Here is a 17,090-nt window from a genome sequence, read left to right as displayed (position 1 = left end):
TACCTATTTGCAAACATTTAAAACATGAGTTTCCCCCAAAGTATAGATAGGAATAAGTTGAGCGGCACCTGCCTAGCTCAGTCAGTTAAGGGTCCGACTTTGGCTCAGGTCATGATCTCATGAGTTCTAACCCCATGTCAGTATCTGTGCTGACAGCTCAGAGCCTGGAGCTTGCTTCGGATTCTGTGTCTCCTTCTCTCTATGCCCCTCACCTGCTCACACTCTGTCTCTGTATCTCCAAAATAAATAAACATTTTTTTAAAATTTAAAAAAAAAGAACAAGTTGAAAGCTAAAGCTTTCTATTTACAGATAGAAAATTTTCACATACTATTAAAGAAAAAAAAGAGATGACACAGTCACTTGTGCTAATCCCATATGGGCAAACCATAACTTAATAGCAAATCTAACTGTAGTTTCAATCTCTCCCAGAAACGGGATCTTTAACCAGTCAGTTTGGAATGACATGATGAGCACTAGTGAAGTAAACTGCCTGATAGACCTTCACCCTTCCCCAGGAGGAAGGGGACCTTGTCTGAAACAATCCATTGTTTGTTAGGTCCTTCCTGTTTCTACACCATTCCAGTTATAAAACCCTTTCCATTTTAAATAGTTCTTCAAAGCCCTTTTCTCTTTGCTGGATGGGATGCTGCCTGCTTTGTGAATCACTGAATGAGGCCAACTTGGTTTTTAAATTTACTCAGTTGAATTTTGTTTTTATAATTTTTTTTTTTACATTTATTCATTTTGATACACAGAGAGAGACAGAGCACAAGTGGGGGAGGGGCAGAGAGAGCCAGAGACACAGAATGCAAAGCAGGCTCCAGGCTCTGAGCTGTCAGCACAGCCCTATGTGGGGCTCCAACCCACAAACCGTGAGATCATGACCTGAGCCGAAGTCGGACACTCAACCGAGTGAGCCACCCAGGCACCCCTGAATTTTGTTTTTATTTATTTTTTTTTAATTTTTTTTAACGTTTTTATTTATTTTTGGGACAGAGAGAGACAGAGCATGAACGGGGGAGGGGCAGAGAGAGAGGGAGACACAGAATCGGAAACAGGCTCCAGGCTCCGAGCCATCAGCCCAGAGCCTGACGCCGGGCTTGAACTCACGGACCGCGAGATCGTGACCTGGCTGAAGTTGGACGCCTAACCGACTGCGCCACCCAGGTGCCCTGAATTTTGTTTTTAAACAGTACACAGTGAGTACAAGTATTGTGAAAATGTCACTATGTCTATGCCTCACAGATTGAAAAATGTATGTTTCAGAAATTTGGTAGATTTTTTTTATTCATGTGGTCTAATCATATCTTTTTAAAAATTTTTTTTTTTGCATTTATTTACTTTTGAGAGGTAGAGTGAGACAAAGTGAGAGTCGGGGAGAGGCAGAGAGAGAGGGAGACACAGGATTCGAAGCAGGCTCCAGTCTCTGAACTGTCAGCATGGGCCCGATGTGGGGCTCGAACCCACAGACCGTGAGATCATGACCTGAGCCAAAGACGGATGCTCAACCGACTGAGCCATCCAGGCGCCCTGTTCTGATCATATCTTATTTTTGATCCGGAAAAAGGACGGTAGTTCAAAGAACCAGCTTTTGCCAAATATAAGAAAAGATTGATTTTGTGATATACTATTATTTTAGCCAATAAATATTAGGTATTTTAGGTAAAACTAAATAAATAAATAAGGTAAATAAAAAGTAAAAGACTGGCAATTAAAACATTATACAATGTTTTATTATTTTTTACAACTTTTATTTTCTGCTTGTTATGCACTTTTTCAGATTCATTTTGTGCTTATTTTTATCATCTATCAAACTGGAGCACATGTAAAATGAAAATATAAGTGAAATAAATTCCAAAAACATCTGCTCACTCAGAGCAGACATTATTTTGACTCATGTTAAATCTCAGAGTGGGCAATGTTAGAGTCTTTCCCCATAGTGTCATCTTTTATGCCATCAAAGCAGCTATGAAGTTGCATTCTTTAAATGAGTCTTCCACAATTTTCTTCAGAATTCTTCCAAATGGATAGAAGCCATTCCACAGGTCTTGATTTGTAAGTGTCTGCTTTGCCAAGGATGACCACATTCACTGCCTCTACCTCGATGGTTGTGATTGGCAAAAGTCCTGAATTTCATGGGTGTTAAATGTGAAAAAGGAACACCCTGGAATTCACAAAATACTGTGGAGAGCTTAACAGTGTCTTTCAAATGTGTTCCTAGAAAAAAAAGAACACCTTGCATTTCCTTGGGAGTTGCTTTACGATATAAAATGATGGAAACCAAGTAACATTTACATTTGAAAGATTTTCATTTAACTTCTCGGTTATAGAGCAGGGAAAAGTATCAAAACCTTATGCATTCTGTGCTCTCTTCCACTGTGGTTCTGTATTTTTCACATTATTACTCTCTTATTTTTGTCTTTGCTGTATCTCCTTTGTTTCTTCCATTCTTCTTTCTCTTCCCATTGACTTTCCCAAGAATGTGAGTGCCTTTATGTCTCTCAGTTATCTATGAGAGCATAAAAATTAGTTTCTAATAAGAACTAATTAAGTAAGTATTGTACATGCAAAGCCACCCTCATTGTTAACCTTTATTTTAACCTAGTGATTTTTCTTCCTCTTTTCTTCTAAAAAGGATGCAAGAAAGAAACTCAGTCTGGCCCATTAGTTATCTTGGGCTTGGTGCTGAAGCATTTTATTTATTTATTTTTTTAATTTTTTTTTTATTTATTTTTGGGACAGAGAGAGACAGAGCATGAACGGGGGAGGGGCAGAGAGAGAGGGAGACACAGAATCGGAAACAGGCTCCAGGCTCCGAGCCATCAGCCCAGAGCCTGACGCGGGGCTCGAACTCACGGACCGCGAGATCGTGACCTGGCTGAAGTCGGACGCTTAACCGACTGCGCCACCCAGGCGCCCCAGTGCTGAAGCGTTTTAAATAAGAGATCAGTGGTCAATTGTTTGGGAAACGTCACATAAGAATAACAGGCACATACACAAGGCAGACATAGAAAAGATGGAGGGCCTCAAAAAAATTATGCCACATGTCAAGACGTGTCATGCCACACATTGAAGAAATACCACTGTGTTCTATGCATTTCCTCTCTAATTATTTGGGAAATATGTGTAAAAAACTTGAGCCACTGTAAAAATAACTCTAGTTATTTTTTATGTTGTTTTGACTGATATAATATGATGAGAAATTGACCGTGTAGGTCCCAAGTTTATTAGTGGTGCCAGGAGTCACATATTCATATGCATTCAGAGAACAACACATAAAGAAAAAAAGCTCAGCATTTCCTTTTCGAGAAACATGGCCAGTGGTGGAAAACCAGCAAGAATATGTCCCAACTAAAACTATCAAATAACAAATTTTTTTTAATTAAAGGAAATTGTTTTTGTTTATTTATTTTTGAGAGAGAGAGAAAGAGAGAGTGCGAGAGAGCATGAGTGGGGTGGGGCAAAGAGAGAGGAGACAGAGAATCCCAAGCAGGCTGCTTGCTGTCAGTACAGAGCCCAATGTGGGGATTAATCTCACAAACCCTGAGATCATGACCTGAGCCAAAATCAGGAGTTGGTCGCTTAACCAACGGAGCCGCCCAGGCACCTCTCAAATTAAAACCTTTTATTAACACTTTGGACAAATACAATTACAGCCTCAATTCAAGTGAAGGTAGATAGTGTGAAACTTCATCATTGTACCTGTGATTTAAAAATGATAACTTTTGGGGTGCCTGGGTGGCTAAGTCGGTTGAGCATCTGACTCCTGATTTCTGCTCAAGTCATGGTCTTAGGGTTTGTGAGTTCAGCCCACAGTGAAGACACCATTTGGAATTCTCTCTCTCCCGCTCTCCCATTCTACCCTTCCTCTGGTTGCACACACAGGCATGCACTCTTTCTCCTCGCTAATTACATAAACTTCTAGAAAATGAAAATGATAAATTTTGACTGTACTTGCCATGGGATACAAATTAATTAAAAAAAAAAAAGTAAGAGATACAATTTGAAACTGTGGCTTAAAGGCTAAAATTAAGACCTCGTATCATGTGCTGCTTTGACATTGGATGGCACCGGAAGGGCCTTGAATTTGGCTTAAGCCCAAGTTCCCTTCCCCACTCTACTCCTGAGGATAAGGTCCCCCAGTGAAACAACTGTCCCTAATAGGTGCCGTTCTAGCTCATCCCTGAATCTAAAGTTTCAGTTCCCTGCCAACCTGTGGAATTATTTTAAGAAGTTAATCACATACAATGTGGAAACTAGGAGTCACCCCTTCCTCTTGTTACTGCAAAGTCTGCCTCCCCCAGCCCCCAGGTTTTCGCTGTTTCTGAGTGACGCCCCCATGTGGCCTTTGTGGCATCCAGTGCCCTTCTCCCCTGGACTTGAGTATAAGTAACAAATGTTGATGTTGTCTGTCCAGCGTTGTGCGTTCTGCAGTGGACCATCCCCACAACCCTGGGTGGGGCTGGGGGATTCCTCCCTCAGCCACGGTATGAAGAAGGGTCAACGAAAGCAGGAGTACTGGCCTCATGAAGAAGACATGTTTAAGAACTGTGTGGAAACGAATTACTATTCACGGTAATGGGCAAGTATAAAAGTTTACACGCAACATTTCATAAGTGGCCAATTTCTTGTTTGCAAAGCATTCGGGTGCTTTCCAATACTGAACATTAAGTAACTAAACGTCACACACACAGAAAGCAAATCTATATTCCATGAAGGAGAAAATGGTCTGTAACACTTAGAGCCTGGAAATAAGTACGAAATTATTTCTGAAGGGCTGTTTTCACAAACATTTTTCCTTGGGGCTTCAGGAGAGTTTGGTCTTTAGCCCAAATGGCCTAGAACTGCCTCAGGACAGAAATTCCTTTCGTGTTCCCAGCTTTCATCATCCTGCCTCTGGCTGTGCTAAGAGGGAAAGATAGCCTTCCTTTGCTGTAAGTCGCAGAAAGTTTGCCTGTCTGGTCATGTAACAAAGAGCTTTGCGGAGTTGTTTATATGTTGCCTCACAAGTTTTAACCTTATCACACTTCAAAAAAAAAAAAAAGTCAGATAACTCACCATGTGTGTATCAGAGTGATGTGAACACTCAAGGACGGGGTGCTTTGTTGCTTTATCCTTGCATTTTCAAAGGTTGTGTGCTTAAAATAAAGTAGTTGATACATATTTGCAAACTGAATATAGGTATTATAAAGAAAATATTGTGGTGGAGTGCTAGAAAATATCTGTCAGTTGAATACATTATGGCATTGTTATTATTCAATTTAACTTACTGTTTTGTTTTTTCCTTTGCATAATTTTGCACATTTCTCATTACAATCAATACTTTTCGTAGTTGCCATTTTATTTTTTTTTTTCAACGTTTATTTATTTTTGGCACAGAGAGAGACAGAGCATGAACGGGGGAGGGGAAGAGAGAGAGGGAGACACAGAATCGGAAACAGGCTCCAGGCTCTGAGCCATCAGCCCAGAGCCCGATGCGGGGCTCGAACTCACGGACCGCGAGATCGTGACCTGGCTGAAGTCGGACGCTTAACCGACTGCGCCACCCAGGCGCCCCATCGTAGTTGCCATTTTAATGTGGTTTTATTGTTTTTCCCTTTCTCCTTAAGTGATTTTTATCACACTGTTCATTTTCTAGAGCGAGTAAATTCTGCCGATGTCAGTTCATAATCTATCACCACAAGTAACAATAGAGGATATCCTTTAAATGGTCTTCTCACAATTAGTGACCATTGGAGTTGATCAACACATACTATCGCTTTGTGCCTTTGTTGCCAATGACTCCCTTTTCCCCAGGTTTCTGTCTTAAAACTAAAGACCATAAAAAGATGAAATCTGCAAATGTACTACAATTACTTACTATACATAAAAATTTATGATATTAGATTATCTAATAAAAGTAACACTACTTAAATTCAAATGTAATAATAGAAACAATTTATTGAATATTTCCTGTGTCAAACATTTGCTAATGGAACATTTTGCTTTGTGTAATTCTCCTAATACTTCTACAAGTAGGTTATATCAAGTCCATTATACAGGAAATGAAACTGAAGCTAAGTGAAATAATTTTTTTCTTGTAAGATACAAAGCCAGTTAGTGGCTATAACAGTTAATTTTATGTGTCAGCTTGGTTAGGCCACAGTATCCAGATATTTGATAAGACACTATTCCAGATGTTTCTGTGGAGGCGTATTTTAGATGTGATTAACATGTAAATCAGTAGTATGAGTAAATAGATGGTTCTCCACAAGGTATATAAACATCATTCAATCAGTTGAAGGCTTTAGAAAAAGACTGATCTCCCTTGAGGAAGACGAAACTCTGCTAAGAGAGTCCCTCCAGACTTCAACTATAATTCTTCCCTTACTTTCCATCCAGCCTGCCTGCTCTGGAGATTTTGAGCTGGTCAGTCTCCATAATCTCATGAGCCAAATTCTTAAATCTCAGGTAGATAGATGGATAGATAGATATAGATAGATAATATATACAAACACAGATGCATACATAAAGAAGGAAATATAGAAATACAACATATTGGTTCTTTTTCTCTTGAGAACCCTGATTAATATGGCAGCAGAAGTGAAATTAAAATAAGGATTTTCTTTTTCTTTTTAAAATTTTTTAAGTTTATTTGTCTCAAGAGAGACAGAGAGAGGAAGCAGGGAAGGGGCAGAGAGATAGAGGGAGAGAGAAAGAATCCCAAGCAGGCTCTGCACTGTCAGCACAGAGCCCAATGTGACGCTCAAACTTACAAAATGCAAAACCATGACCTGAGCTGAAACCAAGAGTTAGATGCTTAACCCACTGAGCCACCCAGGCGGCCTCTAAAATAAGGATTTTCTGGTTGTAATATCCTGAGATTCTAGAATTCTGGAGATGCTTCTGCTCTATTTTTTCCTTTATTATGTGTTTATCTTTTTGTAACGTCTATGTGTGTTTATCTCCACAGAGGTGAATCTTTCATGATCCTTGCAGATACATGTAACTTTCCATCTTTATAGAAATTTTTGGTTTTCCAAATGCTATTTGAACAGGTATGATGTCCCCAATATTGCTGACAATGAATTTATTGTCAAAGTTTTTGCATGACTCAACATTGTACAACTAGACAACAGCAAATAAAGACTACATAATCCAGTGCATACCAAAAACACAGAAATTATCATATAGTCACAAACCATAAATATTGAATAAGTGATCGCTCTCTCTTTCTCTCTGTATATAATTCCTATATGTCTAAACATATGGGTATGTAAAAGCTATATTATCATATATGTGAGTAGGTTTTAATTAAGACAATTTTTCTAATTCAGGAACTTATTAATAATTTCATATATTTGACCAAAGCAAGGAATGTGCAGAAGATCATACATAGATTGGATTTATTTATTTTTTTATTTTTATTATTATTATTTTTTTAACAATTTATTTTTGAGGCAGAGACAGGGCGCAATCAGGTGAGGGGCAGAGAGAGAGGGAGACACAGAATCTGAAACGAGGCTCCAGGCTCTGAGCTGTCAGCACAGAGCCTGACATGGGGCTCAAACTCATGAACTGTGAGATCATGACCTGAGCTGAAGTTGGACGCTTAACCAACTGAGCCACCCAGGTGCCCCATAGATTGGATTTAAGAGTCTATCAGGACATTATCTGAGAGTAAAATTGAATTAGCTCGGTAGACATTTTTACTTTACCTTTTAAAATCTTTATTTAATCAAATGGTATGTAGAGAAAAAGAGAGGAAACTAGAATTCAACATTCTTATAATTTTTTTCACTGTTCATATATATATATAAAGAGCTGAACCACATTAGTTGTGGGAAAATGAGGATTCATATTAGAACCATTATTAAATAAGTCCTAATACATGTAGCAAACACAAAAAATGGCAATAAACTTTTCATAAAGGGATATTGATTATTATATTGTAGAAAAAATTCTTCACTAGCTATTTTTAATAAAATATCTTACTTGACAGATATCTCTATAATTGCATTTTAAACCCTGATAGTTACTGAATGAGTACAGAGAGAGAGCCAAAAATTTTTCATTAGTCAAAAGAAATAAGGGCTTAGTGGGGGGAAATCAGAGAAATATATTTTATAGCTGATGTTTTGTATATTATGGAGATTCAAGCTTTACTTTTGACAAGTCCTCAGTAAGAAATACACATAGTACAATATGATTATATAATAATGCTATTATTAATGCCTAAATATATCTACAGGCAATACTGCATATTCAGAATAATCACCTCTTTCAAACTGGTTTTGTCCCAATTAATCTCATAATTAAACCTGATCAAGTCCTTATGCTCCTAAGAAAACAAAACAAAACACTAGGGTTTTTCTTTACTCACAGGATAATGTCTAAACTATCTATAATTTGTTCTTTAACTTTGTCCAATCCCAACCTCTTAGAATGCACAATCAGGATTTTAAAAATGTTCCCACCATTTCTTGATTCAATAAAGCCTTTATCCTTATGCAACTTTGTGCATACTATTCTTCCGCCCTAGATATGCCCTTTATTCCCTTTCTTTGCCTCAACTTTTAATCATCTGTCAAAACCTTGCCAGCTGAAAGTTGACTTCTATCATTAAGCCTTCTTTCGGTCTCTCAAGTAGAGAGTAAATATTCTTTATTTTCTTTTCATTTGGCTCATACCTTTAATATTATATTTATATCTTTGGGCTATGATAATATCTACTTATTTCACTTTGTCCAACAAGACAATGAGTTCATCAAGGTCCAGTTCCATGTGTATTTAACCTGTATTTTTCTGTTATATAGAAGTATGACTCAGATATCTAAAATGCTTGATTTTTTGTTAAATATGTGAATAAATAATTGAAGGAATAAATGAATATATCAATTGCATATTTTTTCTAACTTCCTAAATCTAGGCTTTTAGAAAGGTGTCCTTTGTTTATTTTTTTAAATGTTTATTTTATTTTGAGAGAGAGAACATTTTTAAATGCTTATTTTATTTTGACTGGGGAAGAGGCAGAGAAGCAGAGGAAGAATCCCAAACAAGCTCCTGATGTGGGAGCTCCCAATTGTGGAGCCCAATGTGGGACTTGAAATCTCAACTGTGAGATCATGACCTGAGCCTAAGAGTTAGATACTTAACTTACTGAGCCACCCAGGCACTGCCAAAGCATTGCCCTTGTTTTGATGGTGTCTTAATAGAGGCCTCATGAAGAAAGAGACAATATCTATGTATAGAGGATTTGGACACTATTATCCCGTTTTGGAGCAAAAGAAATATATGTAGAGAGACCATGAAAGACTTTTAAGATGAAAATTTCATTTTCCTGATATACAATCAAGTGCTATTTTGAAGGCCTTTTGAAGATTTCTATTTTGTCTCTCAAGATAAAAAGAGAATAAAGTGAAGTTTATTATATAGCTTGACAGTTTTGTGAATATTTTTTTTTCTGTTGAAGAGCTTAGACGTTGAACACAATGGAAACACAAACCTGTGAGATGCTAATTTATCCCTCATTTCACTTTATCTACAGTTACACCAAAATTGTCCTAATAAAATATATAAATATTGAGTCATTAGATTTAAATAAATTATATCACAAAAAAGTACTAACTATAATGGAAAATTGAATACATTTGACTGTATTAAAATTAATAACTTTGATTCATCAAAACACACTGCTGAGAGAATTAAAAGGCAACCTACAGAGTGGGAAAAGATATTTGCAATGCATATTTAGAACCAAAGACATTTATCCAGAATATATAATGAATATCTGTCCATCAAATATACAAAGAAGACAACTTAATAATAAAAAAATGGGCAAATAACTTGAACAGACACTTCATAGAGACAATAACTATATGACCAAAAGCATATCAAAAGATGTTCATGAGGTAATGCGAAATAGAAACCACAGTATGATATCTGTTCACTCACCTAAGACAAAAGTGAAAAAGATGGAAAATAATAGTCATTGATGAGAAAAGAGAATGAGGAGATCCAATTCCCTGTTAGTCAGAATGTAAATTGATGCAAATACTTTCAAAGTATATACTAAAGCTCAATAATGGCATACCCTATGAGACAGAAATTCTACTCCTAGGTATATAGATTCAATAGTACTGCACCCATGTGTTTACCTGAAAACATGGGCAATGTTTATTGATGCATTATTTGTAATATCAAAAATTTTTGAAACTCCAAAGGCCAATAACTTGTAATACATCCACATAATGGAATATTATAGAAATTGAAATTAACAAGCCAAAACTTCATCCATAAAATCTATCAGGTGAAGAAAGACCTTAACAAATCAAATAGTTTCAGGTAATGGCTCCAGTTTGCACATAAAAGTACACAATAAATATCAAAGATCACCCTATAATTTCAACATGGCAGGGAAGAAAAAGACTATTATTTAGTCAGTAAGTCAATATCAAGGGTTACTGCAAAATATTTTTCTTCCAGCTAAAGTAATTGAATGGATTTCTCCCTCCTTGATGCCAATAAGAAGCAGAAAAAATATTAAGGAGGACACTGCAAAAATATTTGCAATTTTGGATAATTCAGAAGGATAATTTAATTGAATAATAACATCCAGAGTCACTGAGTCTTGAGATTGCCTTCTCTGCAGTAATGACCATCAGGTAGAACAAGCAAGATAATCCTGTTGCAAGACCAATGTATTAGTAGGGCGATGCTAGCTGTTCAAGAAATTGATCTATGCATGTGTTACAGCTCAATTACAGTAGAAGGTTCTATGTCTTTCACATAATATGTTCCAAGATGTATCCAGGGAGATGTTGGAAATCTGATGCACAAAGTCATGCAGGGACACAGATTTGGGGATCCTATCATATTGAATACATGGTTTTCAAAGTCAATAGTGGCATCCACATTAGAAAGAAAAAGAAAAAAAAAGTATAGAAAGTAGCATGTGGAATTGTTTTTGTTTTTGTGTTTGTTTATTTTTGTCCAGAAGTTGGAGTTGTAGTGCTGCTCACTATTTTTGCTCACATGATATGTATTAGAACTCAGTGACATGGCCACATCTAATTGAGAGAGAGGGTGAGTATGTAAACTAAGTTTTCAGGAAAAAGAGGTTGGTGAGAGTTGGCATTACCTATTATATCCATCTAATTAATTGTGAACACCTTGATAGGCATAAGATGCACAATGTACACACAATTATATCGTTGTGGTTCTCAGTGCATTCCCTTTAGTTGGTACACAAAGTTAGCCTCCTACCATCACAACCATTATCTACTTCTCAAAACACCAAACAATCTATCCTTTTCATGAATAGTGATAGTTAAACCACATGTTGATTCGACTCTGAAAACTCATTGTTTCATTTGTATGAATGTTTCTCACTATTGTATCATGAACATGATGGTGAGGTCAAAACACCAAATAAATCAAGATTGGTTCTTCCATAGACCCATCCTTGAATTACCTGGCTGAGAAGTACAAAGCTATTTCATGATGTTTTCCAAGGCACATAGAATACAAATTACATTGTCTTTAATGGTATTACTGAAGTTAATGAATCAGTCTTATTATGGCTTTAATAATGTAACTATCTTATGGTCCTCACTTCATTATCTTAGAGTTTTTCCCCAAAGTCTTCCAAACTCCACTAGTTAAACTGAATGCACACTTTTAACACGTAACTTTTATATTAATTAAAACTGATATGCTTAATACTTCTCATCACCACTGTAAAACATATGCATACATAATACTTAAATTAAAACAAACTAAAATAACACTATTAGTATATAAACACTCTTTTCTAAACATTGTGCTATATCATTCAATCCTGGAAAATCTGAAGGAAAGATAAAATTATTATCAATATTTTACTTTATTTTATTTTTAAAATATTTATTTATTTTGAGAGAGGGAGAGAGAGAGAGAGAGAGAGAGAGAGAGAGAGAGAGAGAGAACGGCCAGGAGGAGAGGTAGAGAGAGAGAAGAGAGAGACTCTTTTTTTTTTTAATTTTTAAATTTTTTTTTAATTTTTGAGACAGAGAGAGGCAGAGCATGAACAGGGGAGGGGTAGAGAGAGGAGGAGACATAGAATCTGAAGTGGGCTCCAGGCTCTGAGCTGTCAGCACAGAGCCCGACGTGGGGCTCGAACTCACGGAGCGTGAGATCATGACCTGAGCCGAAATCGGACACTCAACCGAGTGAGCCACCCAGGTGCCCCAGAGAGAGACTCTTAAGAAGGCTCAGTCTCACAAACCATGAGATCATAACCTGAGCCGAAATCTAGAGTTGGAAGCTTAACTGACTGAGCCATCTAGGTGTCCCTATCAATATTTTAAATATAAGGATATGAAGGAGGGAGGTCAGTAACTTTGCCTCAGATCATATATCCATCAAATTCAGAGCAAGGTTGTTTGACAACACATATGAACTTATACTACACATGGTAGCCAAATCAATGGCAGGCTATCTTGACTATTGTAATGTAGCCTCAAATATACGCCTGAGAAGTTGTGCTGGACCACATGACATATTGTAAATAAGAGGGGCTCTATCTGAAATGATTTTCTTGACTAGTTTCTCTAACTACAATCGAGATGTAGCTTGCCAACATTTGCACTCTATTTCACATGGGTTGGGGAAAAACTAACATGGGAAATGAAGAGCTTATATCAGGAAATAAAGGCAATAGATATGGTAACATAAGTAAGGCAGTAAGCTCATTTATTTAAGCAAAACAACTTCCTTTCTGATTTGTCTCCAACTTCTTTCTGCTACTTACTCTGCTAACTGCATGTCACCAGAATAGCACTTAGGTGGTTTGTGGGAAGGAAATTATTCCATGTAAGTGTTACATTCTAAGTTAATTATCCACTAATGTCTGAATAACCTTCATTTGTGAAATTATATTTAAAAATTATCTAGTGACTCTATTATTTTTCTTCTCCCTAGAATTTTCTTTCAACTAGTATGATACTTTTCCTTTGAAGTGAAGCCTGATGTATTAATGTTAAATGTCTTTAAAGACAATTTAACTCACCTTCCGTATGTCATTGGGAAGCATGTAACCACCCAGGGGAAGGGGAAAATGATCAATTTCACTGATCTATTACAGAAATACATTGAAAGTTTTACTTTAACAATTATAAAACTTTGCTAAAAAAAAAGAATTATGGAACAACAAGAGTCCTTTTCATCTGTAGATCCTTTTCATGGAAAATCTCAAGAGAAAGCTCATAACTGCTGTTTCTATATTCATCTGAAGGGGAGGAAGAGGACAAACAACTGAAGGTGATTTAGCAAGATTTCAAGCAGTAGCACTGGAATGAAATGTTGAAAGCAGAAGGGCTATAATGTCAGGGCACTTGTAAAGAAATATGAGTCTAACTATGTCTTCATTAAACTTCCAGCTTACGCTTTTTAAAGGTTGAGTGAAATATTTTGCCGTTGTGTCTATCAGAAATCATGAATTAAATTACTGAACCATTTGGCGGTAGTCTACTTTGAAAAGATGGTATTTCCAAAATTCTACTTATCATACACATTTACATCAACAGTGGCAGATTTCGTGACCAACCCTAAGAGTAATCAAAACATCACATTAAATAGCTATGCTCTGCTACTGGTTACTGAAGCTTACAAATTGGAATTCAAAGCAAACCACTGGCTATACGAAAAATTTCAAAGCACTATACAAAGACAGTCCTTTTAGAAATTTAGGGATCAATAAAGGCCAGGACAAAACATGCCTAGCTCTTTCTTGCTCTTCTTCCTATATTCCCTTAGAGTTGTACCTCCATTAACCTACTTACCAAAAAGCTGGGAGTCATCTTAGACTCCTTTGTCTTTCAATATCTGTAATCAATGACTTACTCACCTCTAGCAGATTTAACCTCCTTAACAGCTCTCAAAGCCAACTTCATTTATTTATTTAGAACTTTGTTGAGATATAATTCACATACGTTATATGCCATCTCAGTGATGTGCACAAATCAATGGTTTTTAGTATATTCAAAAAATTGTGTGGCCATGTCCACGATCAATTTTAGGTCACTTTCATTACACTCAAAAGAACTCTGGTACCCATTTGGCAATCACTCTGCATTTCATCTACCCCCAGTCATTATCAATAGCTAATCTATTCTCTGCCTCCCTAGATTTGTATTTTTTGGGCACTTCGTAGAAACAAAATGAAATCATAGGATATGTAGTCTTTTGTGACTGCTTTCTTTCATTTAGAAAAACGTCTCTGGGTTCTTTTATAGTTTAAAATGTGTCAGTACTTCATTTCTATTCATGGCTAAAATAATATTCCACTGTTGGATATACCAGATTTTATTTACCCATTCATCAGCTAATGACCATTTGGGTATTTCCACTTTTGACTATTATGAATAATGCTGCTATAAATATCCATAGACAATTTTTTTGGTGTGGATATGTGTTTTCATTTCCCTTGAATACATAACTAGAAATTCTACATTTGACATTTGAGGAACTACCAGATTATTTTCCAAAGTGGTTCACCAGAAATTCCCCACCAGAAATATAGGAGGATTCTAATTTTTCCATACCTTCACTGAAACTTTTTATTGCCTTTTTGACTGTAGCCATCTTATTTGTGAAGTGTTACATCATCACACTTTTGATTTGCATTTCCTCTGGTGATGAGCATCTTTTTTATGTGCTTATTGGCCATTTTCTCTAGAGATATGTCTATTTAGATCCTTGGCTCATTTTTTAATTGCCATGTTTGTCTTTTTATTAATAAGTTGTAAGAATTCTTTAAATATTTTAGATACAAGTCCCTTATTGGATAGATAATATGTAAATAGTCCCCCATTTTGTAGGTTGCCTTTTTATTTTCTTGATGTTCTGCTTTGAAGCATAGCAATTTTAAACTAAAAAAAATTTTTTTTGATGAAGCAAACTTTCTATTGCTGAGCTATTTCAAGTTACTGTCTTAGTTCATGTCCCCATTTTGTCCCCAATACCACTGCACTAATCTTAAAACTAATTTCTTTGTTTTCAGTCTCAGTTTCTTCAGATCACTACCGGGTCGATCCTTCCAAAATTCAGGTGGTTAATTATCCCGATTTCTACTGCAGTGCACCTTAAGGAAAGTATATTTCTCTCGCACAGAAAATAAAATTCCTGTGCGAAATTACTTCTGGCGGACTCTCTAGCATTTCTTTTTGCTGTGCTCCACCTTTCAACTATCATTCTAGACAGTCCACATCTTTCTGAGCTCAGCAGATGTGAGCCATGGCACCATGACCTCTTCTCCTCCTGCCAACATCCTGATATACATATGCTTGTACCTTCTATAACAGAGGACAGAAGTTGGTTCTTTGTGGGCTGTCTCCGGATCACAGAAGATTTCTATAGTAGTATGTGAGACACATTATTTAATTTTAATTAATTTCCTATAATTAAACATACGGAAAGTTGATATAAAAACATGAATTTCTCTCTTCTCTTGAGAAATTAGAAGACCTGGTTTAGAAAGAAAGAAAGAAAGAAAGAAAGAAAGAAAGAAAGAAAGAAAGAAAGAAAAGAAAGAAAGAAAGAAAGAAAAAGAAAGGCGAAAAAAAAGGAAAAAAAAAACAACCAGGCCTGCATTTCTGGATGTTTCCAGCCAACTGCAGTTGGATGGCTCTTACCGTCTTTAAATAAAACATAGGTTCTTCAACTGCCAATGTCCAAACCATGACTTTTTGAATCCTCTACCAAGAGGTCTAGGGCTATTGCAATTTACCAATTCATATCTAGCCATTTTATTCATTTAGATTACCTGACTGGTACCCTGATATATTTTATGGTGATCTATTTTATATGCTTCTCATATGGAAAAACTAGTTCTTATTATACATTCCTCTTAACTCATAACAACATGGTATTGTGATTAAAAGTGTAGGCGGTTTCTGAAACTCAACTATCTGGGTCAAATCCTGGTTCTACCACTTAAAAGCTCGGTAAACTTTTTATATTATATAAATTTCTGTGCTCTCGTTTCCTCCACAATATAAAGAATACAGCAGTGATAACTATGTCAAAAACTGTGCCTACGTGTCTAGAAGTTATGTAATTCATCATGTGTATGGTCCTTGAGCACTATGCAAGTACCTCACAAGTGTATATTTTTATTATATCTCAGCTTTGTCCAAATAGAGTACTCACTTATCTTTGTATTACAGTAAAACAGATAGGAGATCTTCAAAGCTTACTGAATCAGTGTGATAAATGTAAAACAAGTTAATGCTGAAGGAATCGCTTCCCTAATATAAATTATGACATTAAGGAAAATTACATTAGGAAAATACTTTTTTATGAGAACTTACACTTAAAAATCGGGAAACTGTTCCTACTTCACTCAGTCTAGTCCCCCCCCCCCCCCACCACAACCTGAAATTGTTCATTTGTTTGTTTTTACATTACCTAGCTTACAAGGCCAGGTGCATGACTCATTATTTCACTTTGTTTGTGCTTTATAGCAGATGACCATATTTCTCTGTGTGTTTCCTGGTCCTGTTTGCAAAAAATAAATAAATAAATAAATGGATGCTTTCATTCAAATACATTTGTTTGCCCCAAATGCTTCATAAGAAGCTGTGACTTCTTTTCTAGAAGTCAGTGCATAATCTATTGTTTGATGCAATCCCTCACTCTTCTACCTATGTAGTATGTGTTATTTAAAATTGTAACATCCATCCCATAAATTTTACTATATAGTACTATTTACCGATTCTTAGCTCATCACACATCTACATGTATTTACCTCACTAGTTCAAAGTATAGCACTCACAGATAGTCCCCTAAAAGTATAAAAGTAAAAATGGTTTGCAGTGCCAGGGTTTTGCATGGTCACGGATTATATGACTAGTTCAGCCAGCTCTTCCAAAAATGCTTTTGTCAGCATAGCTCTTAATACGTACATTGAAAATGTGGATATATTCTAGAATGGATTCGTTAATTTCATTCTTTATAGCAAACATTTGTGGAACAAATTTTCTGTCCACCAAAACACTCCGGAGTTCAAAAGATACAGCAAGGTACCTGAACTCAGCCAGATGAAGAGCTACATATAGAAACACAAAAATTA

Source organism: Prionailurus viverrinus, chromosome B1 (assembly GCF_022837055.1).
Source record: "Prionailurus viverrinus isolate Anna chromosome B1, UM_Priviv_1.0, whole genome shotgun sequence".
Classification (NCBI taxonomy): Eukaryota; Metazoa; Chordata; class Mammalia; order Carnivora; family Felidae; genus Prionailurus; species Prionailurus viverrinus.
The sequence above is the reverse complement of the archived record's forward strand: the minus strand, read 5'-3'. Positions refer to the sequence as shown.